The sequence below is a fragment of the Bos indicus genome, chromosome 2 (genome assembly GCF_029378745.1).
Source record: "Bos indicus isolate NIAB-ARS_2022 breed Sahiwal x Tharparkar chromosome 2, NIAB-ARS_B.indTharparkar_mat_pri_1.0, whole genome shotgun sequence".
Classification (NCBI taxonomy): domain Eukaryota; kingdom Metazoa; phylum Chordata; class Mammalia; order Artiodactyla; family Bovidae; genus Bos; species Bos indicus.
This window is the reverse complement of record NC_091761.1, coordinates 35,010,787-35,037,238: the sequence shown is the minus strand read 5'-3', so window position 1 is coordinate 35,037,238 and position 26,452 is coordinate 35,010,787. Positions and strand designations below refer to the sequence as shown.

Sequence of the window (26,452 nt, the reverse complement as noted above, 5' to 3'; positions counted from 1 at the left end):
TGCCCTTTTCCCTTTGTGGACACCAGCTTGCCCTTCTGTTTACCCTGGCACAGATCTCTGACCTGCCTAAACTCATTGTGAAAGGCAGTATGTTGTGGGCAATGATGAAAGGCATGCTCTGGAACGAGGCTAGATCCAACAATGGCTGAGCTCTATGGAAGAGGAAGAGAGTAAGTACGCCCATGGCAGATTCGATGTATGGCAAAACCAATACAATATTGTAAAGTGATTAGCCTTCAATTAAAATAAATTTATATTAAAAATAAATAATTTCCAAGTTAAAAAAAAACAAAACAAAAACTCTTTGCTGCTTTGAAAAAAAAAAGAATGCTGTGTCAGTGTGCAGGAAAGTGGATGGTTTGGGATCTTGTTCCTATTTATTTTTCTTCCAGGGTAGATTTTTATGTATTTGAATCATCCCCAGGTCCTTCAGCTTCCCTGAGTTGATCCTCTGTCTCCTAATGAGAGAAAAGTATCAATTCTAATGTTTGGTTGGTTGTTACTTGGGATTATCTCACCACTGTGCCTTTTTGTTCTCAAAGGTTTGACCACTCCCTCTCCTAGGCAAAAATGTCCAGTAGTAAGTGAATGACATTGATTAGGCAACAGGTCAGGAAATTGAGGCATGTAACAATTCAGTTGTTCAGTGTGCTGTGTCATTTGAAGAAATACGGCATTTGGGGGGAAAAGTGACTTCAAAGCAGAACCGAGACTGTCGCTGTTAAGTGCTCTTCTGTAGAGCTTTAAACAGAAGTGTAAGAAGAGAAGAGATATGACAGTATTACCTGTGCCTTTCTTCCCCAAAGAATAGAACTTTCTCCTGTGCCTTTTGACCATAGTTACTCTTTCATACCTTGTAAGCATTTTTTCCCTGATGTTTTTTTTCTGTCCCTGTTCCTTAATTCCTCAGAAATAGCAGCTCTAATTTTTTGCATGGTGTCTCAAATAGTATTGTGACCAGAAGAACAGTTTGAACAGTTAGGTAGTGAGCAGGAGCATTTCTAGGCAGTCTTGGAGAGAGGATTTCTTTCCCTTATGCTCCAACTGTTACACCTTAGAACCTCTGAGCCTTTTTAGAAAAGGTAAATCATTATTTTAAAATAGGTGATATTTGACATGTTACAGAGTTAAGAAGTTAACTGTGCATATGTGAAATGTGTCCATGCCTTTTCTGTCCCCTTCCCTAGGAACTGTTACTAATTTCTTTCTGTTCTTCCAAAAATATTCTATATCAGTGCTGTCCAATAGAACATTCCTTGAGCACAGAAATGTGTTATATCTAGCTGCCTAGTATGGTAGCCATGAGCCATGTGGCTATTAAGCCCTTTAAGTGTGAGTGGTATTACTGAAGAAGTAAATTTTAAATTTGATTTTAAATAGTTTAAAGTTTAAGTACCTGCATATGGCCAATGGCTACTGTATTAAACAGTGTTGTATATATATTTGGGTTGGCCAAAAACTTCATTTTTGTTTTCCATAAGATGGCTCTAGTAGAGCTTAGTTGTCCTCAACTTCATTTGAAACAATTTTGTTAGATTGTATTGTGACAGCTGTTGTATCAGCCTGCGTTAAAAAAAAAGCTTATCAAAATAGGTGAATTTTTATGTAGCCATTTTAATATTGAAGATTGAAGAAAAAGCAACATTTTAGGCATCTTATGTCTTATTATTTCAAGAAAGGTTAAAAATGTAACTGAAATGCAAAAAAAACAAAGATTTGTGCAGTATATGGAGAAGGTGCTGTGACTGATTGAAGGTGTCAGAAATTGTTTGTGAAGTTTCGAGCTGGAGATCAAGTGTCGAAAATCATTTATACTAGCTTGGTTATGTTAATCGCTTTGATGTTTGGGTTCCACGTAATTTAAGTGAAAAAAACCTTCTTGACTGTATTTCCACATGTGATTCTCCACTTAAATGTAAAGAAAATGTTCGTTTTTAAAACAAATTATGATGGATGATGAAAAGTGGCTGCTGTACGGTAATGTGAAGCAGAAGAGATAGTAGAGCAAGCTAGATGAACTACTACCAACCACACCAAAGGCCAGTCTTCATCCAAGAACGTGATGTTGTGTATATGGTAGGATTGTAAGGGAGTCCTCTATTAGGAACTCCTTTTGGAAAACCAAATGATCAATTCCAACAAGTACTGCTACCAATTAGGCCAAATGAAAGCAGCACTCAACAAAAAGCGTTTGAAATTAGTCAGAAAAACACATTCTTCCATTAGGATAACACAAGACCTCTTATTTCTTTGATGACTAGGCATAAACTACCCACTCCAGTGTTCTTGCCTGGAGAATCCCAGGCATGGTGGAGCCTGGTGGGCTGCCGTCTATGGGGTGGCACAGAGTCAGACACGACTGAAGCGACTTAGCAGCAGGCATAAACTGCTGGGGAGTTCTGATTGACCCACTGTATTCACCAGACATTGTACCTTCAGATTTCCATTTGTTTTAGTCTTTACAAAATTCTCTTAATGGAAAAACTTCAGTTCCTTGGAAGACTGTAAAAGGCACCTGGAACAGTTCTTTGCTTAAAAAGATAAAAAGTCTTGGGAAGATAGAATTATGAAGTTGTCTGAAAAATGGCAAAAGGTAGTGGAACAAAGCGGTGAATACCTTGTTCAGCATGATGAAATGAAAATTTGTCTTTTACTTAAAAACTGAAGGAGATTTTTGGCCTACCTAGTACTTAATAGTACATTCTGGAGATTGGCGCCTTGTGTATATTGATACGTGTATATATAGGTGCCTCCTTTTCTTTAAATGGTTGTTTGCTATTCTATTTTATGTATGAACCATGATATATTTAACCAGTCCTCTGTCAATACTTTCTTAATTTGTTTTCTGTCTTAATGTTTTCACAAGGATATTTACAACATCATTGGCAGCTTTGAATTTAGGCTTCGCCACTTACCTTGATCACCTTGGACACATTGATTGACTTTGAGCCTTGGCTTCCTCATTTTTACATGGCAGGCACAGTTGTATCCACTTTGTAGGATTATGTGATTATTAGAAGTAATTTATATAAAAGATTCAAGAATGGTATTAGGAGCTCAAATTAGGTGTAGTAGATAATAGCCTTACTGTTACTTACTGTTTTAATAATGAGACCATAACAACTCCAGAGGCTGATGTTTAATGTTAAATTGTGGCAGAACATTCAGAAGGCTTTGCTTAGCTCATTTCAGGTTTGTAAGTACAGACAATCTCTACCTTTTATTCCCTTCTGTGAATTGTACATAGCCATCTGTGGATTACTTTTCATATGCTAATTTAGAACTTTTGTATATCAGCTGGCAGAATTGTACATTTCAAGCTCTTAACGTGGTGCCTTGCCTGTCAGCCAATGGTTAAATTTAAGCAAGATCACAGTCTTAATACAACATTGCCTGTGCTTGAATATTTTATAATATATTTGAATATTGGTGGAAAACAGGAAAATAAAAATGCTGATACTATTTAGAAGCAGCCATAAAATTACATGGATTAGGAAGCATAATTATGAGTTTAGATATAATTTTTTTCTTTAGTATTTTCAGTGATATTGCTTATAAATAAGATCTTTTGAAGTATATTGAAAAAGTAAACTTTTTTGCAGTATGAGTTCTTGATCACAGATGATTTTTACGTTCTTAGTACACTGGCAGCTATTAATAAGTGTATTTTAAGTTTTTCTTGACTTCACTTTTCATAAAATTTAAAATCTGTTGGTAACACTTTGCACTGTCATAAGAATTGTTTTCTTATTCAAAGTTCTTTACAGAAAAGTTAGATTAATTTTTTAAAGTTAATAATCAAAATGTTAACAGGTATACAAGTATACAGATAAGAACCAATTTCAGGCATGTTCTTTGTCTGTATACTATGAAGGATATGTCCTGGGGGTTTTTTGTTACTGTGTTTAATCTGAGTACCTAAATGGCACGTGTGTGAGTGAAACTCAGTTAAAGGAAAAACAAAGTATTAGCCTTGTTATATCTAAATTTAGTTAGCTTTAGTATTAACATTTATTTCTAAAGCATATATACATATAGTATTTAAATTAGAATTGCTATTTTTTGATAGACACTGGTAATTTAAATATTATAAATTTATCATTAAAACTAGTAGGTGGAATGGTAGCAGCTGTGTGCCAGGAACTGCATATATGCAGTACATGTTTATGCCATTTAATCCTCATAGTAACCAGGACTGTGGGTATCATTTGCCCCATCTCACAAGGGAAAGTGAGCCTGAGTTTTAAACTGTGCAGTGAGGCATAAACCTCATATTTAGTTTTCTAATTCCAAAATAGTTTGGGAGGGAGTTTATCAGATTATTCATAAGCATTATCATCTTCCTTATTTACTGACTTTATAGGAATTACCCGGTGCAAATGGTTATTTTTTGTTCATGGTGAAGGTCTCAGGACTGCCTCTGCATATGATTTTGAGCAGCAAGTAATAATATTTTTAGTATTTGTAATCATTGAAATGATACACTGAATCAAAGGGATTGAACTCTGGGCCAAGAGATTTGGTTCTGAATATACCTGACACGTAGATTGCACAGTTATTTAAATTACCTATGTTTATTTTCCTATGTGTATCTGTTCCTATCTGTAAGTTCTATAGAAGTGTGATTATATCTCTTTGACTGCTTCATTGTTTTAAGGATCAATTAAAAATAAAACAAGGAGAGGATTTTAAAATGTTTTGTAAAGTCATACAGCACTCAGCAAATACTTTAAAATATTGGCTATCTCCAAGCACATAACATTGTGGTGAGTTGTCAAGCCTTGATGAAGCATCCCTAAACTAGATTTGTCTCCTTACACCATAAATTCTCTTAACTTTTGGAGCTGCCTTTGGAACTCCAAATTATGAGATAGGAGATCCGAAACTGCAGAGAGAAAGTGGGGGAAGGGATGTGTGTGTGTGTGTGCGTGTGTGTGTATGTAAACACAGGTGCTATAATTCAGTTAGAATGTAGATATAAGCAGAAACTGATATGTTTTTCTGAAAGAAAAGCTCCTCTTAAAAAGTTGTAATTGGCATCTCTTAATGAATTCTGTTTTTTGACATGATACCTGAATTTGCTGAATAGCTGTGACATCATATTATCTACCCCGTTTGTAGGTCTTTTTTCAGTTTTATGCTTACAAAAGAGTTTTATTTTGTAGCCACTGTATTTAAGAATGATTGTAAGAGAAGGTACTATACTAAGAAGGGCATTAAATAACTTTATCTTTGAGTTATAAAAAGTTAGAAGTATTTATAAGCCTTTTATTTTTGTTTTATTTACTAAGATAATTAGCATACACTAAACAGTACATACTTAAAATATGTAATTTGGTACGTTTTGAGATGTATGCAGACACTTATGAAACCATCATTACAATGATGGTGAACATCCACCAACCACCCCCCCCCCCCAAATTTATTTAAACATTTTGTAATCCCTCTCCTTTTACTCTTCCTCAGAACACCATTGATCTGCTTTTATACATTAGATTTAATTTTCTAGACTGTTAAACAAGTGGAATTATAGAGTAGATACTCTTTTTGATCTGGTTTTCATTACCATAAGTATTCTGAGATTCTTCTCTGAGTGGTTATCAGTAGCTTGTTCTCCTTTATTACTAAGTAGTAGTATTTCGTTGGCTAGACATACCACACTTTATCTATTCACCTATTCATAAGTATTTTCGTGTTTTCTGAATTGGGGCTGTTACAAATAAAACTGCTACGAACATTCTGTCAGTCAGTCAGTTCAGTTCAGTCGCTCAGTCGTGTCCAACTCTTTTCGACCCCATGAATTGCAGCACACCAGGCCTCCCTGTCCATCACCAACTCCGGAGTTCACTCAGACTCATGTCTGTCGAGTCGGTGATGCCATCCAGCCATCTCATCCTCTGTTGTCCCCTTCTCCTCCTGCCCTCAATCTCTCCCAGCATCAGAGTCTTTTCCAATGAGTCAACTCTTCACATGAGGTGGCCAAAGTATTGGAGTTCCACCTTTAGCATCAGTCTTTCCAGTGAACACCCAGGACTTACCTCCTTTAGGATGGACTGGTTGGATCTCCTGGCAGTCCAAGGGGCTCTCAAGAGTCTTCTCCAGCACCACAGTTCAAAAGCATCAATTCTTTGATGCTCAGCTTTCTTCACAGTCCAACTCTCACATCCACACATGACCACAGGAAAAACCATAGCCTTGACTAGACGGACCTTTGTTGGCAAAGTAATGTCTCTGTTTTTGAATATGCTATCTAGGTTGGTCATAACTTTCCTTCCAGGGAGTAGGTGAAATTTCATGGCTGCAGTCACCATCTGCAGTGATTTTCAGTTCAGTTCAGTCACTCAGTCGTGTCCAACTCTTTTCGACCCCATGAATTGCAGCACACCAGGCCTCCCTGTCCATCACCAACTCCCAGAATTCACTCAGACTCACGTCCATCGAGTCAGTGATGCCATCCAGCCATCTCATCCTCTGTCGTCCCCTTCTCCTCCTGCCCCCAATCCCTCTCAGCATCAGAGTCTTTTCCAGTGAGTCAACTCTTCACATGAGGTGGCCAAAGTACTGGACTTTCAGCTTTAGCATCATTCCTTCCAAAGAAATCCCAGGGCTGATCTCCTTCAGAATGGACTGGTTGGATCTCCTTGCAGTCCAAGGGACTCTCAAGAGTCTTCTCCCACACCACAGTTCAAAAGCATCAATTCTTCGGCGCTCAGCCTTCTTCTCAGTCCAACTCTCACATCCATACATGACCACAGGAAAAACCATAGCCTTGACTGCTGCTGCTGCTAAGTCACTTCAGTCGTGTCCGACTCTGTGCGACCCCATAGACGGCAGCCCACCAGGCTTCCCCATCCCTGGGATTCTCCAGGCAAGAACACTGGAGTGGGTTGCCATTTCCTTCTCCAATGCATGAAAGTGAAAAGTGAAAGTGAAGTCGCTCAGTCGTGTCTGACTCTTAGTGACCCCATGGACTGCAGCCTACCAGTTTCCTCCGTCCATGGGATTTTCCAGGCAAGAGTACTGGAGTGGGGTGCCATTGCCTTCTCCGTAGCCTTGACTAGACGGACCTTTGTTGGCAAAGTAATGTCTCTGCTTTTGAATATGCTATCTAGGTTGGTCATAACTTTCCTTCCAAGGAGTAAACGTCTTTTAATTTCATGGCTGCAGTCACCATCTGCAGTGATTTTGGAGCCCCCAAAAATAAAGTCTGACACTGTTTCCACTATTTTCCCATCTGTTTCCCATGAAGTGATGGAACCGGATGCCATGATCTTCGTTTTCTGAATGTTGAGCTTTAAGCCAACTTTTTCACTCTCCACTTTCACTTTCATCAAGAGGCTTTGTAGTTCCTCTTCACTTTCTGCCATAAGGGTGGTGTCATCTGCATATCTAAGGTTATTGATATTTCTCCCGGCAGTCTTGATTCCAGCTTGTGTTTCTTCCAGCCCAGTGTTTCTCATGATGTACTCTGCAGAGAAGTTAAATAAGCAGGGTGACAATATACAGCCTTGACGTACCACTTTCCCTATTTGGAACCAATCAGTTGTTCCATGTCCAGTTCTAACTGTTGCTTCCTGACCTGCATATAGGTTTCTCAAGAGGCAGGTCAGGTGGTCTGGTATTCCCATCTCTTGAAGAATTTTCCACAGTGTACATCTTTCATTTCTCTTGGATAAATACCTAGATGTGGAATGGCCAGATTATATGGTAAGTGTGTGTTTAACTTACTGAAAACTGCCACACTTTTCAAAAATGATTTACTGTTTTCCATTCCCATTAAAGTGTGAGAATTCCAGTCACTTCACATCCTTGCAAACATTTGGTATGTGTCTTTTTCATTTTAACCATTCCAAAAGGTGGTAGTATCCGGTTATACTTTTAGTTTGTGTTTTCTTAATGATTAATGATATTGAACATTTTTTCATGTGCTAATTTGCCATTTATATATCTTTTTTAGTGAGGTCTTTATTCAGGTTTGCTACTCAGTTTTTACTGGGCTATTAATGAATTTTGTGAGTTCTTTATATATTCCTTTATAAGTCCTTTATAAAATGTGTGATTTGCAGATATTTTCTCCCAATCTTTGGCTTATTTTTTTACTCTGTTAGTGTTTTTCAAAGAGCAGAGTTCTTAACTTTGGAGTCTATAAAATTTTTCTGTTATAAATCGTACTTTGGTGTGATATCTAAGACATTTATGCCAGTTTAAGGTCACAAAGATATCCTCTTATCTTTTCTTCAAGAAGTTTTATAGTTTAACATTTTACATTTAGTTCTGTGATCCATTTTGAATTAATTTTTGTATATGATGCAAAATATGGATCATGTTCAGTTTTTAAAACAACTTTGCGTGTGAATATCCAATTGTTTGTAGCATCAATTGTTGATTATTTTTTCTCTACCTTTGCATTGTACTGTTATTGGAAATCAGTTCTCCCTATATGTGTGGTCCTATATCTGGAATCTCCATTCTATTCCATTATATTTAATTTTTTAAGCCAGTATTGCACAGTCTTGAATACTGGAACTCTGTAACACATGTTGAAATCAGGTTGTATTAGTCCTCCAGATTTTTTTTTAAACAGCCATTGTTAAATGTTGTTATTGGCCATACTAGGGCCTTTTATATCTTCACATATGCTTAAAAATTAAGTATGTCAATTTCAATAAATAAAAATCTGCTGGGGTTTTGACTGATGGTGTATCAGATCTATACATCAATTTGGGGAGTATTGACATCTTAACCATATTGAGTCCTCCAACCATGAACACAGGTTATCTCTCTATTTTTTTAGATCTTTTTAATTTTTCTCAGTAATTTTTTGTAGTTTTCAGTGTGCAGAATTTTTATATCCTGTCATGTTTATGTCCAAGTATTTCATATCTTTGATACTATTATAAGCAGTATTTTTATTTCATTGATTTTCTTGTCTATAAAAAAGGCAGTTTTACTTTTTCCTTTCCAATCTGGATGCCTTTTATTTCTTTCCTTATTGGACTGACTGTAAATGTCAGTAAAATGTTGAATAGAAGTGGTAAAAGTAGACATTCCTGTCTTGTTCCTGATCTTAGGGGGAAAACATTTATTATTTCACCATCAAGTGTGGTATTAGCTGTATGTTTTAAATAGATGTTCTTTATCAGATTACAGAAGTTTTCTACTTACTATTTTTACTTTCTACCGAGTTTTCATCAGAAATGGATGTTGGATATTTTTAAAATTCATATTCTGCATCTTTTGAGATGATCATATTGACTCATTATTGATATATAATGTTTTCTTTTAGCTCTTGCAATGTTCTGTAATCTGAAATTGTTTGATAGCATCCCAGCTTTCTTTTGATTGCTATTAATGTGGTATATCTTTTCCTGTCTTTTTCCTGTTAATATATTCGGGTCTCATTCAACCTACTTGAAGTACCTTTCTTGTAAGCAGTATATAGGTAGGTCTTGTTTGTTTTTAATCCACTCTGATAATCTTGGCTTTTTAAACTGAGGTTTTAAGATTATTTGCATTTAATGCAATTATTTATATAATTAAGTTTCAGTCTGTTGTTGTTCACCCAGTTGTGTCTGACTCTTTGCAACCCCATGGACTGCAGCACGCCAGGCTTCCCTGTCCTTCACTTCTTCCTAGAGTTCCATTGAGTCAGTGATGCGCTCCAACAATCTCATCCTGTGTTGCCCCCTTTTCCTCCTGCCTTCAGTCTTTCCTAGCATTAGGATCTTTTCCAGCGAGTCAGCTCTTTGTATCAGGTGGCCAAAGTATTGGAGCCTCAGCTTCAGCATCAGTCCTTCCAATGAATATTCAGAGTTGATTTCCTTTAGGATTGACTGGTTTGATCGATTGCAGTCCAAGGGACTCTCAAGAGTCTATCCAACACCACAGTTCAAAAGCATCAATTCTTTGGTACTCAGCCTTCCTTATGATCCAACTCTCACATCTGTACAATGACCACTGCAGAATCCATAAATTTGACTGTACAGACTTTGTCAGCACAGTGATGTGTCTGCTTTTTGATATGTTTTCTAGTTTTGTCATAGCTTTTTTTCCAAGGAGCAAGTGTCTTTTAATTCATGGCTGCAGTATCTGTCCACAGTGATTTTGGAGCCCAAGAAAATAAAGTTTCAGTCTATTATATTACTATTTCATAGTATTTTTCTCATTTGTTCTTTTGTTGTTTTTTCCTTTTTCTGCCTCCTTCAAGTCATATTATATTACCTCACTTATAACAAATGAATGTTAAAATAATATATTTTGTATCTTATGGTGGCATGTTGGGCTTCCCAGGTGGCTCAGTGGTAAAGAATCTGCATGCCAGTTCAGGAGACTCAGGTTTGATCCTTGGATTGGGGACATCCCCTGGTGTAGGAAATGGCAACCCACTCTACTGTTCCTGCCTAGGAAATTCCATGGACAGAGGAGGTTGGTGGGCTTCAGTCCATGGGGTGGCAAAGAGTTGGATGTGACTTAGTGACTGAGCATGCACTGGTATATTGCTGTTATAATTTTTAGTCTTACTTGTTATAAAGTCTGTAGTTTATTTTTACTATTTTTGATTGAGTAGTCTTTTACTGTACTAAAATATTTGTTAACAAAATTTGCCCATTTAACAATTCTTCAGTGTGCATTTCAGATATTAGGTACATTCACACTGTTGTGCACTTAACACCACCATTCTATTCCAAAACTTTTTCATCTTCCCATGCAGAAACATACAGAAAAAGAGGGCTTCCCTGGTGACTCAGACAGTAAAGAATCTGCCTGCAATGTGGGATCCCCTGGAGCAGGAAATGGCAACCCACTCCAGTATTTTTGCTTGGAGAATTCCATGGGCAGACAGTACAGTCCATGGGGTTGCAAAGAGTTGGACACGACTGAGCAACTGACACATACACATACATACAGAAACTCTGTACCTCTTACTAAGCGATAATTCATCGTTCCCTTCTCTTCCAACCCCTGACAACCACCATTTTACTTTCTGTTTCTACTCTCGGTGCCTCGTGTAAGTGGAATCAGACAAAGGTCTGTCTAGTCGAGGCTATGGTTTTTCCAGTGTTCATGTTATGGATGTGAGAGTTGGACCATAAAGAAAGCTGAGCGCCAAAGAATTGGTGCTTGTAAACTGTGGTGTTGGGGAAGACTCTTGAGAGTCCCTTGGACTGCAAGGAGATCCAACCAGTTCATCCTAAAGGAAATCAGTCCTGGATGTTCATTGGAAGGTCTTATGTTGAAGCTGAAACTCCAATGCTTTGGCCACCTCACGCTAAGAGCTGACTCATTGGAAAAGACCCTGATGCTGGGAAAGATTGGGGGCAGGAGGACATGGGGACACAGAGGATGAGATGGTTGGATTGCATCACCGACTCAATGGACATGAGTTTGGGTGGGCTCTGGGAGTTGGTGATGGACAGGGAGGCCTGGCGTGCTGTGGTTCATGGGGTCGCAAAGAGTCGGACATGACTGAGCGACTGAACTGAACTGAATTGATACAGTATTTGCCCTTTTGTGACTGGCTTGTTTTGTTTAGCCTAATATCTTCAGGGTTCATTCATGTTGTACCGTGTGTCAGAATTTCCTTCCTTTTTAGGCTGAATAATATTCCGTGTACAATATACCACGTTTTGTTTATTTATCTGATGTTGGATGTTTGGGTTGTTTCAACCTTTTGACTATTGTGAATAATGCTGCTGTGGACATTGGTGTACAAATACCTGTTCTAATCAATGAGTTTAATTCTTTTGGGTATATACCCAGAAGTGGAATTGCTGGATTAGTTAATTAATTATTTCTGTTTTTAAGTTTTTGAGGAACTGCTGTGCTATTTTTCACAGCAGTGTATTTTAAAGAGATTTAAATAATAAGAAAAAGAATCATATGTTTACATATATCCTTTTAGTTTTCTGTGTTCTGTCTTTTGTGTGGATGTATATTTTATCTGGTATTTTTTGTTTGCCTGAAGGACATCATATGTTTTGTAATGCAGGTCTGCTGCCCACTAACAACAACAAAAAAAGGGACTATTTTTCTTTTAATATTGAGCTGTTAAAGTTCTTTACATATTGTGGACAGAAGCCTCCTTATATGATTTGCAAATATTTTCTTCCAGTCTATAGGTTCTCTTTTCACTTTTTAAAATTTAATTTCTTTATTTTAATTGGGGGCTAATTACTTTACAATATGGTGGTCGTTTTTGGCATACATTGACATGGATCAGCCACAGCTGCACATGTGTCCCCCAATCCTGAAGCCACCTTCCTCTGCACCCCATCCCTCTGGGTTGTTCCAGAGCACTGGCTTTCAGTGCTCTGCTTCGTGCATCAAACTTGCACTGGTCATCTGTTTTACATATGGGAATATACATGTTTCAGTGCTTGTCTCGCAAATCATCCTGCCCTTGCCTTCTCCCACAGAGTCCAAAAGTCTGTTCTTTACATCTGCGTCTCTTTTGCTGTCTTGCATATAGGGTTGTCGTTACCATCTTTCTAAATTCCATATATATGTGTTAGTATACTGTATTGATGTTTCTCTTTGTGACTTACTTTACTCTGTATGATAGGCTCCAGTTTCATCCACCTCATTAGAATTGATTCAAATGCATTCTTTTTTATACCTGAGTAATATTCCATTGTGTGTGTACCACAACTTACTTACCTATTCATCTGCCGGTGGATATCTAGGTTGCTTCCATGTTCTAGCTATTGTAAACAGTGCTGGGATGAACATTGGGGTACATATGTGTCTTTCAATTCTGGTTTCCTTGGTGGTATGCCCAGCAGTGGGATTGCTGGGTCATATGGCAGTTCTGTTTCCAGTTTTTAAAGGAATCTCTACACTCTTCTCCATAGTGACTGTACTAGTTTGCATTCCCACCAACAGTGTAAGAGGGTTCCCTTTTCTCTGCACCCTCTCCAGCATTTATTGTTTGTAGACTTTGATGGCAGCCATTCTGACCTGCATGAGATGATACTTCTTTGTGGTTTTGATTTGCATTTCTCTGATAATGAGTGATGCTGAGCATCTTTTCATGTGTCTGTTATCCATCTGTATGTCTTCCTTGGAGAAATGCCTGTTTAGTTCTTTGGCCCGCTTTTTGATTGGGTCGTTTATTTTTCTGGTATTGAGAGCTGCATGAGCTGCTTGTATATTTTGGAGATTAATTCTTTGTCAGTTGTTTCATTTGCTATTATTTTCTCCCAGTCTTATGGCTAGCTTTTCACCTTACTTATAGTTTCCTTCTTTGTGCAAAAGCTTTTAAATCTAATTAGGTCCCATTTGTTTATTTTTGTTTTTATTTCTGTTACTCTGGAAGGTGGGTCCTAGAGGATCTTGCAGTGATTTATGTCAGAGAGAGTTCTGCCTATGTTTTCCTATAAGAGTTCTATAGTTTCTGGTCTTTTCACTTTCTTAATGATGATCAGTCTTCTTTTATGACCTGTGCTTTTCCCCCTTTGGCTGCACTGTGTGGCATGCGAGATCTTAGTTCTCAGACCAGGGATCTAACATGTGACCCTTACAGTGGAAGCCAGGCAAGTCCTATGACTTGTGCTTTGATGTTGTATTGAAAAATCATTGTTTAGCCAGAGTTCATGAAGATTTCGGAGAAGGCAATGGCACCCCACTCCAGTATACTTGCCTGGAAAATCCCATGGATGGAGGAGCCTCGTGGGCTGCAGTCCATGGGGTCGCTAGGAGTCTGACACGACTGAGCGACTTCACTTTCTCTTTTCACTTTCATGCATTGGAGAAGGAAATGGCAACCCACTCCAGTGTTCTTGCCTGGAGAATCCCACGGACGGGGAAGCCTGGTGTGCTGCCATCTCTGGGATCACACAGAGTCGGACACGACAAAGTGACTTTGCATAGCATAGCATAGCATGAAGATTTACTCCTCTACTTTCTTCTAAGAGCTTTATGATTTTAACTCTTACATTTAGTTCTGTGATCCACTTTGTGCATGATGTGAGGTGGGGATGATGTCTAGTTGTCTCAACACCATCTTTTGAAAAGACTTTCCCTGTTGAATTGTCTTGGCTCCTTTATCAAAGATTTATTAATCATAAATGTTAGAATTTATTTCTGAACTTTCAAATCTGTTTCATTGTCTTTGTATCTCTCCTTATTCTGCAATACTTTAAAGATTTTTCTTATCGCTTATTTTTAGTTATGATGGGTAGTGATGTAGGTTTCTTCATATTTCTTGTGCTTAATGTTTTGCTGAGCTTCCCATATCTGTAGGTTTATTATTTTCACCAAGTTTCAACAAAGTTTGAAATTTTTAAAAAATATTTTTTCTGTTCTACCACCTTTTCCACCCTTTCAAAAATCATAGTGACATGTATATTTTTGTTTTTGTAGTAGTCCTGTTGTTTTTGATGGCTATGTTAATTTTATTTCCAATTCTTTGGTTTCATTTCCTATTGCTGTGTCTTCAAATTCACTCATTTTTTTCCCCCTGTACAATGTCTGATCTTCCATTAATCCTATCCAATGTATTTTTCATCTTACAGCTTTTTTTTCACTTTTTGACCATCTGTGGACACCCTAAAGATAAAGCTCCCCTGAGTGTCTCTAGATTCATGCATACTTTATCCTGTTGCCACTGATGAATTGTGGCATTCATTAGAAGAAGTTTGATTTGGGTCATTTTTATGTCTTTCATGTCTCTACTTTTTGACAGTTATAATAAGATTTTAATATCCTTGTCTATTAATTTTTACCATCTTTGTTTATTCTAGATTGGTTTTAATTAATTGATTTATCTCCTAATTGTGCATGCCTGGTCATTTTTTTAACTAGGGCCTGACGTTGTGAGTTTTGCCTTGTATGTTGGCTGTTTTTTATTCTTATGAAATATTCTTGATATTTGTTATGGGATGCAGTTAAATTCTTTGGAACCTGTTTGAGTCTTTCTAGTTTTGCTTTTATAACTTGTTAGGTGAGACTGGAGCAGTGCTTAGTCTTAGACTCGTTTTTTTCCACTATTGAGGCAAGGCCTTTCTGTCTATAATCAATGCCTTGTGCATTCTAACGTTTTTCTGTTTGGCCGATGGGACTAAGCCTTGTCACCAGTGCTGTGTGAGGGGTGGGTCCTCCTCTCTCTGGTCTTTTTGGTGCTCTTTCCCGCCCTCATGCAGTGTCCTCATACAATTGAACTGATCAGTACTCAGTTGATTATTCAAGGAGGAGCCTCAGAAGATCCCAAGGTTTTTTTTCTCTTTGCGGCTATTTTCTCTCTGGTACCCTTTGACGATGACTCTTGCTGCTTTGGTCTCCCAGTAATCTCAGCTCTTAACATCTCAGTTGAGAGAGTTCAGTAGACTGCCTGGTTTCCTTCCCCCTGCACTGCAGCTTGGAAACTCTCAAAGCAACAAACTAGGGTAGTAGCAGGGTTTACCTCCTTTGTTTTCCAAGTTCTCAGAGGTCACTGTCTTTTGTTGCCTCATCAACAATGTCTTACAAGCTTTTCTTTTATATAGTTTTGTCTATTTTTTGTTTCTGTTGGGAATGTAAATATAGTCCTTTATTACTCTCTCTTGAATGTAAACAGATGCCTCTTTTATTTACTTTTTAATAAGAAAAATGGTGTGGGACTGGAGATTCTGGAGGGGATTCTCCTTTCTATTGGAACTTTAAAGAGATCAGCATTAGAATTGTACTTAGATTTTAAGAAAATATGCTGACAGTGAATAATAATTGAAATCAAATTAACAGAAAGTGCTGTTCTTTTTTAGCTTTCAGAGGTACTAAATAAACAAGATAGGTTATTGCTTTATTAACACATAAAATTAAATGTGTAGGGCAGAATTTCTTAAATATGATAGCAAGAATACTAAAGGGACAGTGATAAATTTACATTGAAACATAAAATTTGTTTCCCTTTATGATATGATAAAATAAGTAGATAATATTAAGTAGTTAATATTTGTGGAACACTTAGATGTGCCAGGCACTGTTCTAAATATTTTAAATATATTAACTCATTCAGTCTTTTCAGCGATTATATGAAGTTGGATTATTGTTACAATCTTCATTTTTTTTTTTCAGATAAAACTGAGGCATGAAGAAATGTAAAAAGCAAAGTGGTGAGCCACAGATTGGGAAAGATATATATATCTAACATATAATGGACAAAACACTAGTCATGAATATATGTATTTCGTTTCTATAAATCAGTAAGAAAGCGATGTTTTTAAATGGGCAAAAGATAGGAATATTAGAAGAAGGAAACCATTTGTGTAAGCTAGAAGTAGTGTACAGCCATCTTGTGCGTTTTGGTAAAATCTAGTAATGGTAAAGATTTGCTAACCCTGCATTCTGAGAGATCTTTTCCTAATTATATTTCCTAGGGAAGGTGTCCCATGTGGGTGCAAGGACATTCACAACAGTATTGTTTATAACCCCTTGGTACTCCTTTCTTAAAGGTCTGGGTCGTAAATATTTTAAGACTTGTGGACCAAATGGTTTCTGTTGCAACCACTCAATTTCATCCTGCCGTTGTAGTGTTAAAGCAGCCATACATAATACAAAATGAATGTGCCTGGCTGTATTCCAACAAAACTTCATTTTCAAAAACAGTCAGCTGGCTCTCCCACAGGCCCCAGTTTGCTGATATGTAGTTTATAATATCAAAAAAATTGAAAACAACCTAATTGTCCATCAGGAGGAAAATATATAACTTTGCTTAACAATGGGGCTTTTGTAAAGTCGGTGATCTTCTCATATCTGCATGATTAATCCATATTAACATACTAGAGGAAAAAGGCAAGTAGAGGAATAAATATGTTCTAAGTTTTAATATATAATTTTAAAACATGGAAATACTACAATATATTATCTATATCTGCTTACATAGTGAAAGTATGAGGAAATGCATGATAATCACCAAAAATTAGAATAATGGCTACAACAGGGGTCATGGAGAGGGTGCAGTCAGTCAGGAGGATGATGCAGAAGCTTCAGCCTAACTTTCAGTGATGTTTTATTTCATAAGCTGTTTAGTGAGTGTACCACAGTCTTTTGTGACTCCTCAATAAGTTTTAAAAGAAACTAACAGTGGTTAGATAAAAGCATTAGTTGTTTGCTGTGTGGATAGTCGCCACTTTGCTTTCATTCCCTCTCAGCTGCTCACCTGACTGCCTCACTGGCCTCTCTTGCCAGGGAGGCAACTTTCTACTCTTAGGCCTAAGGCGGATTTAATTCCCTAAATAGTAATAAGCCTTGTGTCCAGTCTGCTGCCTCATTGGTTTCCTATCTCAGTTTCTTCGTCTCTTTCTAAGTAGGTTCTGTTGTTCAGTTGCTAGGTCATGTCCAACTCTTTCGACCCCGTGACCTGCAACAAGCCAGGCTTCCCTGTCTTTCACTATCTCTCGGAGTTTGCTCAAATTCATGTCCATTGAGTTGTTAGCTTCCTTTTCTCTAGCCTCTTATTTATTCGGCCTTGTGGATATACTTCTCCCGAGAGAAGGGATCTACAATTCTTAATGGAGACCACACAAGCATAGGATTGCCTTTGGCATTTTCATGTCTGCTTGGCTCACAGAGGCATCAGAACGCCTTTCTTGGCATGTTTGTGGGTGAGATAGTGATCAAAAAAATAAAAACCGAAACTGCACTTATTTATAAAGAGATTGAGGAGTTATTTATTGAGCATCTTTGTGTGTGTGTGCAGGATCCTGTTTCTCTAGTGTGGAATTCTCTCAGTTATGATAGTAGCCTTTTCTATTAGGTAGTCTGTCAACGAGCAATGGTAGTATGCAGAGTACTGACCCAGTGCTGCACAAAGTTACGAGCAAGCGAATCCCAAGCCCTTATACAGTGTTTTACTTAATGGGGACTCAACACGACGAGAAGAGTGTGTCGCAGGGAAAATCTAGTGGCACTAGGGAGTGTGGCTCTGGGTATGCTTGGTGAGTCCAGTGTCAGCAGCGGAGCCCACCAGCAGGGTCGTGTGCACAATGTGCTCAGAACTGTATTTTCTTATCTAAAGTAAAACGCGCATTTGTTATTTAATGAATGATTATTTTAACATTTAGAGAGAGAAGATATTTCAAAGTAGATGCTGATTTCCAATAAGAATAAAAATATGATTTGTGTATCATTAAGATATAAATTTCATGTGCTTTTTTTTTTCCCTATAAGAGGAAACTTAGTGACCTTTTGGCAAGAACACTTTATTACTTAATTGAAGACAAAGAGGTAACAGTTCATTTTGAAAAAGCTGTTGGTGTGTGTAATAATATAAAGTTGCCTCTGGCTTAAGCTACACAGAACAAGTGAAATGGGGGAGAGAGTTAGAATATGGACTTAGAACAGAAACTACTTGTTACTTGGGAATAGGGTTGTCGTAGTTCACAAAGAAAAATACTGGATGCCCAGTTAAGTTTGAATTTCAGGTAAACAATAAATATTTTAAAAATGTAAGTATGTCCCAAATATTGTATGGGATGTACATAAAAGTATTCATTTATCTAAATTCAGACTTAACTAATAGTTTATTTTGCAGCCCTACTTGAGGATGAACTTCAGTGGTCTATACTCAGAAGAAAACTAGTCCCACTGAGACTAAAATGTTAGGATGCTTAATTTTCAGTGAATAACTGATTGCTGTAATGGCTTTTGGTAGTCTTATATTGTTGCTCTTTGGGCAGGGTGTAACCCGCCATGTAGATAGGCTACATATAGTGTTACTATAGCTGTATTGATTTGAATTTCCACTTTGTATAGTAATATCAGGTCTTGATTAAACAAGGTAATAGGAAGGAAAGAAGATCTCAGATAATTTCTAATAAGAATAAAAGCAAAATTAGTTAAAGGGGAGATATAGATGGATTTTATGTTCATGTAATGTTTATAGTTATCACCAGAGTGCTATTATGTGGGTGGTAAGAGGCATTCAGATTCTGGAGATTCGGGATGTGGCCTGAGGTTTATTTACTTGTATAATTGTCCTGTCTCCTACCTCCATTTTAAAGACTAGCACAGCATGGAATTGGTTCATCATATATCTAGCTCCTGTCATAGTTCCTAGCACACAGTTTTCCCAAGTCCTTTTTTTTTTCCTCTCCTATTCACTCCAAGTTTTTTGAAATCCCTCTCCTCTGTATGTATGGTGCTTTTTCTTATATATCATTCCTTGGTCTTTCTCTTCTTTCATTAGATGAGATAAATAACATATTTGAAAAAATATAAAGCAGGATATACCCAAACAGGCAAGGTTATTAGTATTCTGTGTTAACACCTCTAGAGCCTGGCTCTTATGACTGCTTAGTGGCTCTAACAGCTGATCACAGTAGCATCCATTTAACCCTCAGCTCCTCTGATCAGTAATCCAACTAATCACAGTCTTGAACTGTGTCTTCTCTTCCAGGGGTACCCATTGCTTGGATATCACACAATCAGCTTTTTATAAATACTTACAGAAAAAAAAAATATTTTGAGAACTTGATATGTTAAATAGAAATAGCCCTTGGCCTCAAGATTGAGTCAGATAGAATATTTGTGCAAATACCATAAACCAAAGAGATACTACATATTACTTACTGTATGACAGCATTTTGTATGGAAAGCACATCATCTTCTCTATTGTCTTAACAACTGTGTCTTTTAAGCATGTCAGAGAACTCCAGACTGATTTGTATTCTGAAGTGCTGAACATTTTTCATAAAAGGCTAAAGTGTGGATAAGAAAAGGCACTTCTTTTAAAAATGGTCTTTGAAAAAAGTCACATCTTCAGTAAAATACTCATTGAAATGGAAGCAGTATTAACTCATGTTTGGCTGCTTAAGAATCCATTTGTTGTTCAGTTGCTGAGTTGTGTCTGACTCTGAGACACTGTGGACTGCAGCATGCCAGGGTTCCCTGTCCTTCACCATCTCCTGGAGTTTTCTCAGACTCATGTCCATTGAGTCATTGATACCATCCAACCATTTCATCCTCTGTCTCGCCCTTCTCTTGTCCTCAGATCTTTCCCCGCATCAGTGTATTTTCCAATGAGTTGGCTCTTCATATTGGGTAGCCAAAGTATTGGAGCTTCACCTTCGGCATCAGTCTTTTTCAATGAATATTCAGGGTTGATTTCCTTTAGGATTGACTGGTTTGATCTTCAGCCCATTTTATTTAAAAAAATTTTTTTGAATGGTAGTGTGCAGGATAATGGCTTTTTTTGTGTCTCTATGCCTTTAAATGTGTTATTTTCTTTGCTTGGGATGCCTTTCCTTGCCACTCCTCTCCTTTTTGTTTTGCTTGGATAAGTTCTACATATTTTTCAGTTCTTAGCATAAGGGAAGATTGTATCAAGTACATAACTCTGACTTCTGTGTCCACTATATATGCTTGTGTGGTGCTTTTATAGTTTTTCTTGCTTGCCTTCTGGTTTGTAAACATATTCAGGGCATCCGTGCGTGCGTGCTAAGTCACTTCAGTTGAGTCCCAATCTTTGTGACCCTGTGGACTGTAGCCCACCAAGCTATTCTGTCCATGGGATTCTCCAGGCAAGAATACTGGAATGGGTTACCATGCCCTTCTCCAGGGGATATTCTTGACCCAGGGATTGAACTTGCATTGTTCTCTGACTTCTGTATCCACAATATATGCTTTTGTGGTGCTTTTATAGTTTTTCTTGCCTGCCTTCTGGTTTGTAAACCTTTTAAGGGCAGGGGCCTGTTTACCTTTGTATAACCAGTACATGGCATTGGGCTCTCAGGTCTGTGGTGGTTGAGTAAATAAATAAAACATGCACTCTTTGTATGTGTGTATAACATTCCATACATGACTTTGCATACTATAGAAGATGAGCAGCTACTTAATTATGGATGCTTCCCAAAACAACCAGTTTGTTTGTGGCTGACTGTATTTTACATGTTTTGTAATTTAAATACATAAATAGTTGAACAGTACAAAAGGAAAAAGGGCCATCAGCGCCTATAAAAGCTTTAAAGTCAATTGTAGGGTCTGTTTTGAAACAGTTCTAATACCTTAATGCTCTGTTGTAGGACTTTTGAGATTCTCCTTGATTCTGGGACCCTATGTCCAATTATAAAAGATAGCATGTTTTAGCCACTCCTAAACATTTGAAGTTATAGCTTCTGAGATCATGCCATAAAAGGAATTTTGGCTTTTTGGCAACCAGTCATCAGGATATGCTTTGACAGCACACCCTATCAAAATAATGAAACTTAATTACAAAGGTGTTTAACTCATACATGTTTCAAAACATTTTCATAATAAGGATTCTTGTATGGATATTGTGGAAATTAAAAGCTTAACTAAGCAGTCCTCTATGAATTATGCTTCTTTATAACAGAGGTAGTTAAGCATTGTACTTGTTCCTTCTTCATTGCTATGGGTCAGAGTGAAAGTCACCCAGAATGGGAGACAGTTGGTCCCTGTTCTAATAAGACGAATTTCATAAATGGTTAAAGTGGTTGGTGCTTATGGCATATTTTACACACACAGGTTTTTAAGTAGGTGAAAACTGTTTCAAAGTGAGTATCAGGAGTGGTCTTAAAGAGAAAGAAATGTCACAGTTCGGCGTTATTCACTAGGCCACCAGTCCCTGTGTTACTTATCAGGTGTCTTTATAAACAAGTAATGGTGTTACCTCCCCTTTTCCCTGACTGCTACCTTGCCTCACCCCACTGCCTGTTCCCCACTGAAATTTTTGTATTCTCAAAATGTTGACTCCAGGATAGTTCCTTAGGTTTGCTATATTGGATGAGCTCAGTAGACCTAAGGGAAAATGTCAGTTTCCAGAGAGGCAGGAACTGAGTGTGTCAATGATGAAAAGACTTGAAAGAAGAAGATGAATGATAAAAGAGAGGAAAAGAATAAATATTAGGGTATAGGAATATAGCGTGTATAATTCTCATTTTTTGACATCTTCAAACCATTACATTGCCTACTATTATCTCAACCCTTGCTGATCAAGTTTTTAGTTAAGTGTATTGTTGGTTAGAGTTACTTGAGAGCTCCACTGTACAACAGTAGATGAAATTACGTCTCTGTTGTCATGCTGGTAATTTTTTATTGATTTATCACGAGTCATAGTTTTAGGCATTATAGATTTACTAATGTTTAGTTCTTACTCTGATAATATTTTTATTAAGGAAAATACCTCCAAGATTATTCAGTGGTGAAAAATGTAGTATATGTGTGTTAATTTTTTAATCATAATATTTAGAATATTATTTATGTAATTGAGTGTTAAATGGCTATAATGCTTATTATATGGGAATATTAGTATTTATACATATGGCATTTCAAAAGCAATGCATCATTGTTTTAAAATTCCTATTCTTATTCTTCTTTCCTTCTTTTTGTCTTTTTTTTTTTTTTAAGAATTAATGTGCCATCTGGAAACCTCTGAGATCATGCCATAAAAGGAGTTTTGGCTTTTTGGCAACCAGTCATCAGGATATGCTTTGACTCTGCACCTTATCAGAATAATGAAACTTAATTAGAAAGGTGTTTAACTTATATATGTTTCAAAACATTTTCATAATGGAGATTCTTATATGAACATTGTGGAAATTAAAAAAATTATTACTACTGTGTCCCAAGGTTAAGATACTTAAGTTATCATTATGAGTTAGCCCATGTATCTTAAACAGAATTGTAAATCAGAGCCCTATATGACTAAATGGTTCTGAGCTAATTTTAAACACTATATCCTGTATCTTTTTTCAGTGTTAAAATAAGCAAATATGTTTAGTTTACATGTTTTTCAGAGAGGAGCGTTGCAATATTACAATGCAATTAACTTGCTCTGTTCTTTTCTTCTGAATAATGTAGACATTGGAACTGTCAGCCAAAGGACCTTTTTTTGGACCATTTTTTTTTAAATTCTAAAAAGTAACAAGTTTTTAAAATTAATTGAGAGAAAACAGCTGAAAGCATGCATTGAAAGGGTTAAGTCGACATGAAAGAATTCATTTCCACTTTAATGACCTAGCCTTGCTGGGTTAGGACGATGGGGAACATGCTTCTGACTTGTACTCCTCTTGCCAATTAACACCTCCTATAACAGGTTGCCTCAGCTAGTCATTGAAGCTCAGGCAGTAGAAATAGTTTACATGCAGCTTGTTTTTCACACTAGTTGTTTAATACTCACAAAATTAAAGTATTAAAAGGTTGTTTCTTACCTTGCTCGGTAAGAGATAAACAGTACAGTGGTAGTTATTTGTATATGTTTGAATTTTCTTCTTTTCTGTTCAGGTACCCCCTGCCTAGGGGTTTTTAACTGAGGAAACTGAAGATGGTGGTTTCATCAAATTTTTAAATTTTTGACGGAATTTGTGAAGGGCTGTATTGCAATGCCAGAAATTAAGATTTATTTCCTGTCAGCTATGTAATATATGTTTAGGTTTTATTTTATTTTTTAGAATAGTCACCTTCATTTGTTAATAAAATGTTTTTTTGTGTTGAAAAACATTTTAGCAGACCTAAAAGATAATTCTATAATGCAGGACCAAATATACTCTTTAAAATAGCCATTATAAAAATAAATAAATCCATGTAATATTTTAATCCTAGAACAACTTTTAAATAAGTCTAGAAATGTTTTATGTCATTGCCCAAGGTAACTTATATTTTTAGATTTTTTTGGACTGTTGCAATTCAGTGATGTTACTTATTTTACATTTCTTTTTAAGTGACACTTTGGTTCATGTTTAATCAGCAGGTATTTTAATAACATTATAGAATTGGCTAAATAATTGATACCAGTTCACACTAAGAGAAAGGTGGAGTAATATAACTAATAGTGTTAACAAATTTGTTAAAAGGCCTGAGTAGGTAACACTTTGAGGTGTTAGTTTTTATCCTGTTATAATGGTAAATGCCTTTTTTTTTTTTTTTTTTAAGCACTTAGTCAACAAGGGCTGCCCAAGTAAAAGTCATGGCTTTCTATGCTGGATCAGATTTTAACCTTCTAATGAGGGCAGGTGGTTAAGTCCCACAAAAACAACTTATATCTCTTTTAATTTAACCACATTTACAATTTGTGGACCTGGATGACAGTTTGTTTTACTAAATGTACCAGATCAAAACAGATCAAAATGTAACAGATTAAAACTCAGTTGTACAGAGTTTGACGCCCTTGTGGAGTTCCTGATAGGTGTTATATCACTGGTCAGGTAGATCTTCATGAATGTATAAAAGGTCAGTCACACTACTTGTGCCTGTGGCTTACCTGTTTTACCTTGCAATTCTGTTAGATAGCTGACTTATACTCTTAGTAAGTTTAAAGGTATGAATTTACCCTACCTCATTCTAAACAAACTTAACTTTAAAAAGTCATGTGGGATGAGGAGGAAAATGAGAGAGAGGTTCAGGAGGGAGGGGACATGGGTGTACCTATGGCTGATTCTTGTTGATGTATGACAGAAAACCACAAACTTCTGTAAAGCAAATGTCCTTCAATTAAAAAAATGAAGTGGCAAAAAAAAGAGTCAGGCTTACTTAAAGTGATTTTAACTTTGTGCCTGTAGGATTTGAGTATTATGGACTTATACAGCAAAAGCAATTATTTCAATTTCTTATTTGTATGAGTGAAAGTGAAAGTCACTCAGTCATGTCTGACTCTTTGCAACCCCATGGACTATACTGTCCATAGAATTCTCCAGGCCAGAATATTGCAACGCGTAGCCTTTTCCTTCTCCAGGGGATCTTCCCATCCCAGGGTTTGAACCTCGGTCTTCCGCATTGCAGGTCGATTCTTTAAACCAGCTGAGCCACAAGGGAAGCCCTGTTTGTAAGAGGGGTATGTGCATTTTAGTTCCATGTCTTTTTATAGTAGTATGTAACTAAATCATTCTCCAGTTTTCTTCCAATTTTCAAATTGTTAGCATCCATTTAAGTTTTGACAATAGACTATAAGGTTGTAGAATATTCGGATATTTCTTATTTTGCTTATCTTTTGTGAGTTATGTATGTATTTATTGTGTGAAGTACAGACCAATTTAGTTTTTTTTTTCTTTTGCTTAATACCACTTTAGTTATTAAAATGTCTTTAGTAATTCTAATAGTTGTTTTTTAAAGCACCTTGAAGTTTGTCATATCATATTCAATCTTTAAAAAATAAAGACTTTCTGAACTTTATCATGGTGGTTAGAGAGTTGTACCCCACTCCAGTACTCTTGCCTGGAAAATCCCATGGATGGAGGAGGAGCCTGGTAGGCTGCAGTCCATGGGATCGCTAAAAGTCAGACACGACTGAGCGACTTCACTTTCACTTTTCACTTTCTTGCATTGGAGAAGGAAATGGCAACCCACTCCAGTGTTCTTGCCTGGAGAATCCCAGGGATGGGGGAGCCTGATGGGTTGCCGTCTATGGGGTCGCACAGAGTTGGACACGACTGAAGTGACTTAGCAGTAGCAGCAGAGTTGTTATAAGGTCAACAGAGTTAACTTAAATAGTTCACATACCATCTAAGTTGGGAGTTTTAGAGCTATGCTGTTGATTAAGCACGAGAAAGAAACATTTTCTTCATTGTTTATTTTTGTAATAATAATATCCTAAGCAAATTGTTGAAATTCAAAAAATATTGGGGCCAAGATTTTCGTTTGATTTATATCATTGTATCATTTATATCATTTAACATTTTTTTTACTTTAGCTAGCATTTTGCCTAGTTCTTTATAAACATAATAAATTCTCAGTAAAGTGAAAGATAATTGAAGTAATTTAAATTCTGTACATTTATTCAGATATTTTTCATCCTTTGAATGGAAGATACATAATTTGTCATTATATGCAGTCACTATGATGTTCATTTTAGTTGAACGTAAACATAGCCTAACAGGTGATTTAAATCTAACATTAAAGTTTGTATCAGTTTCTAATTGTAAAATCTTTTGTTTCTGACTAAAGTCATAGGGTTGTAAATTTGAGACAGGAGGATAGGGGTAAAGGGACTTGGAAACTTTCTGTGGTTGAGGAATGAAAACCATCCTATGTCTCTTTTCCTGGATGGCACCTCCCAATCCTGAAAGTCCCTCTTTGCCCATTACCACTTCATGTATATTTCTCCTCTTTGAATCCCATGACTCGCACGGTTTTTTCCCTTCAGTTGTTTAACACTTGAAATAGAGCTATACCTGGATATCTCTATTTGCTTAGGGTGTAGCCATCTAGCACCTCAAGTATCTTGACAACTTACTTGATATCTCTACTAAAAAATTGAAGTCCTATTTTATTGAGTATATTTACTTATTTCTTTAAAATATATTAAAGTAATACTCAAGTAATTTTGTATGCTTATATACACACACATACACACACACACACAGCCATGATTTAATCATTTGAATAAGGTGATATTTTATGAACTGTGCTTGTTTTATTATTTTTCTACCATTTGTGTAAGGGTTAGTTGCTCATTCGCATCTGGTTCTTTGCAACCCAATAGACTGTAGCCCACCAGGCTCCTCTGCCCATGGAGTTTTCCAGG

The 26,452-nt window shown here is 36.8% G+C and overlaps 1 protein-coding gene across 2 annotated transcripts in view; it reads left to right on the top strand.

Moving 5' to 3' along the window:
* The window catches only part of PSMD14 (proteasome 26S subunit, non-ATPase 14), a 107,434-nt gene that overhangs the window by 24,645 nt on the left and 56,337 nt on the right, over nucleotides 1-26,452 (top strand). Inside the window, exon 4 of one of the 2 annotated variants that reach the window (XM_070804295.1) lies at nucleotides 16,051-16,088. The exons of the other annotated variant lie outside the window; for it this stretch is intronic. The gene's annotated coding sequence lies outside the window, so the exon portion shown is untranslated. The remainder of the gene's footprint in view (nucleotides 1-16,050; nucleotides 16,089-26,452) is intronic. 2 annotated transcript variants of the gene reach the window in all.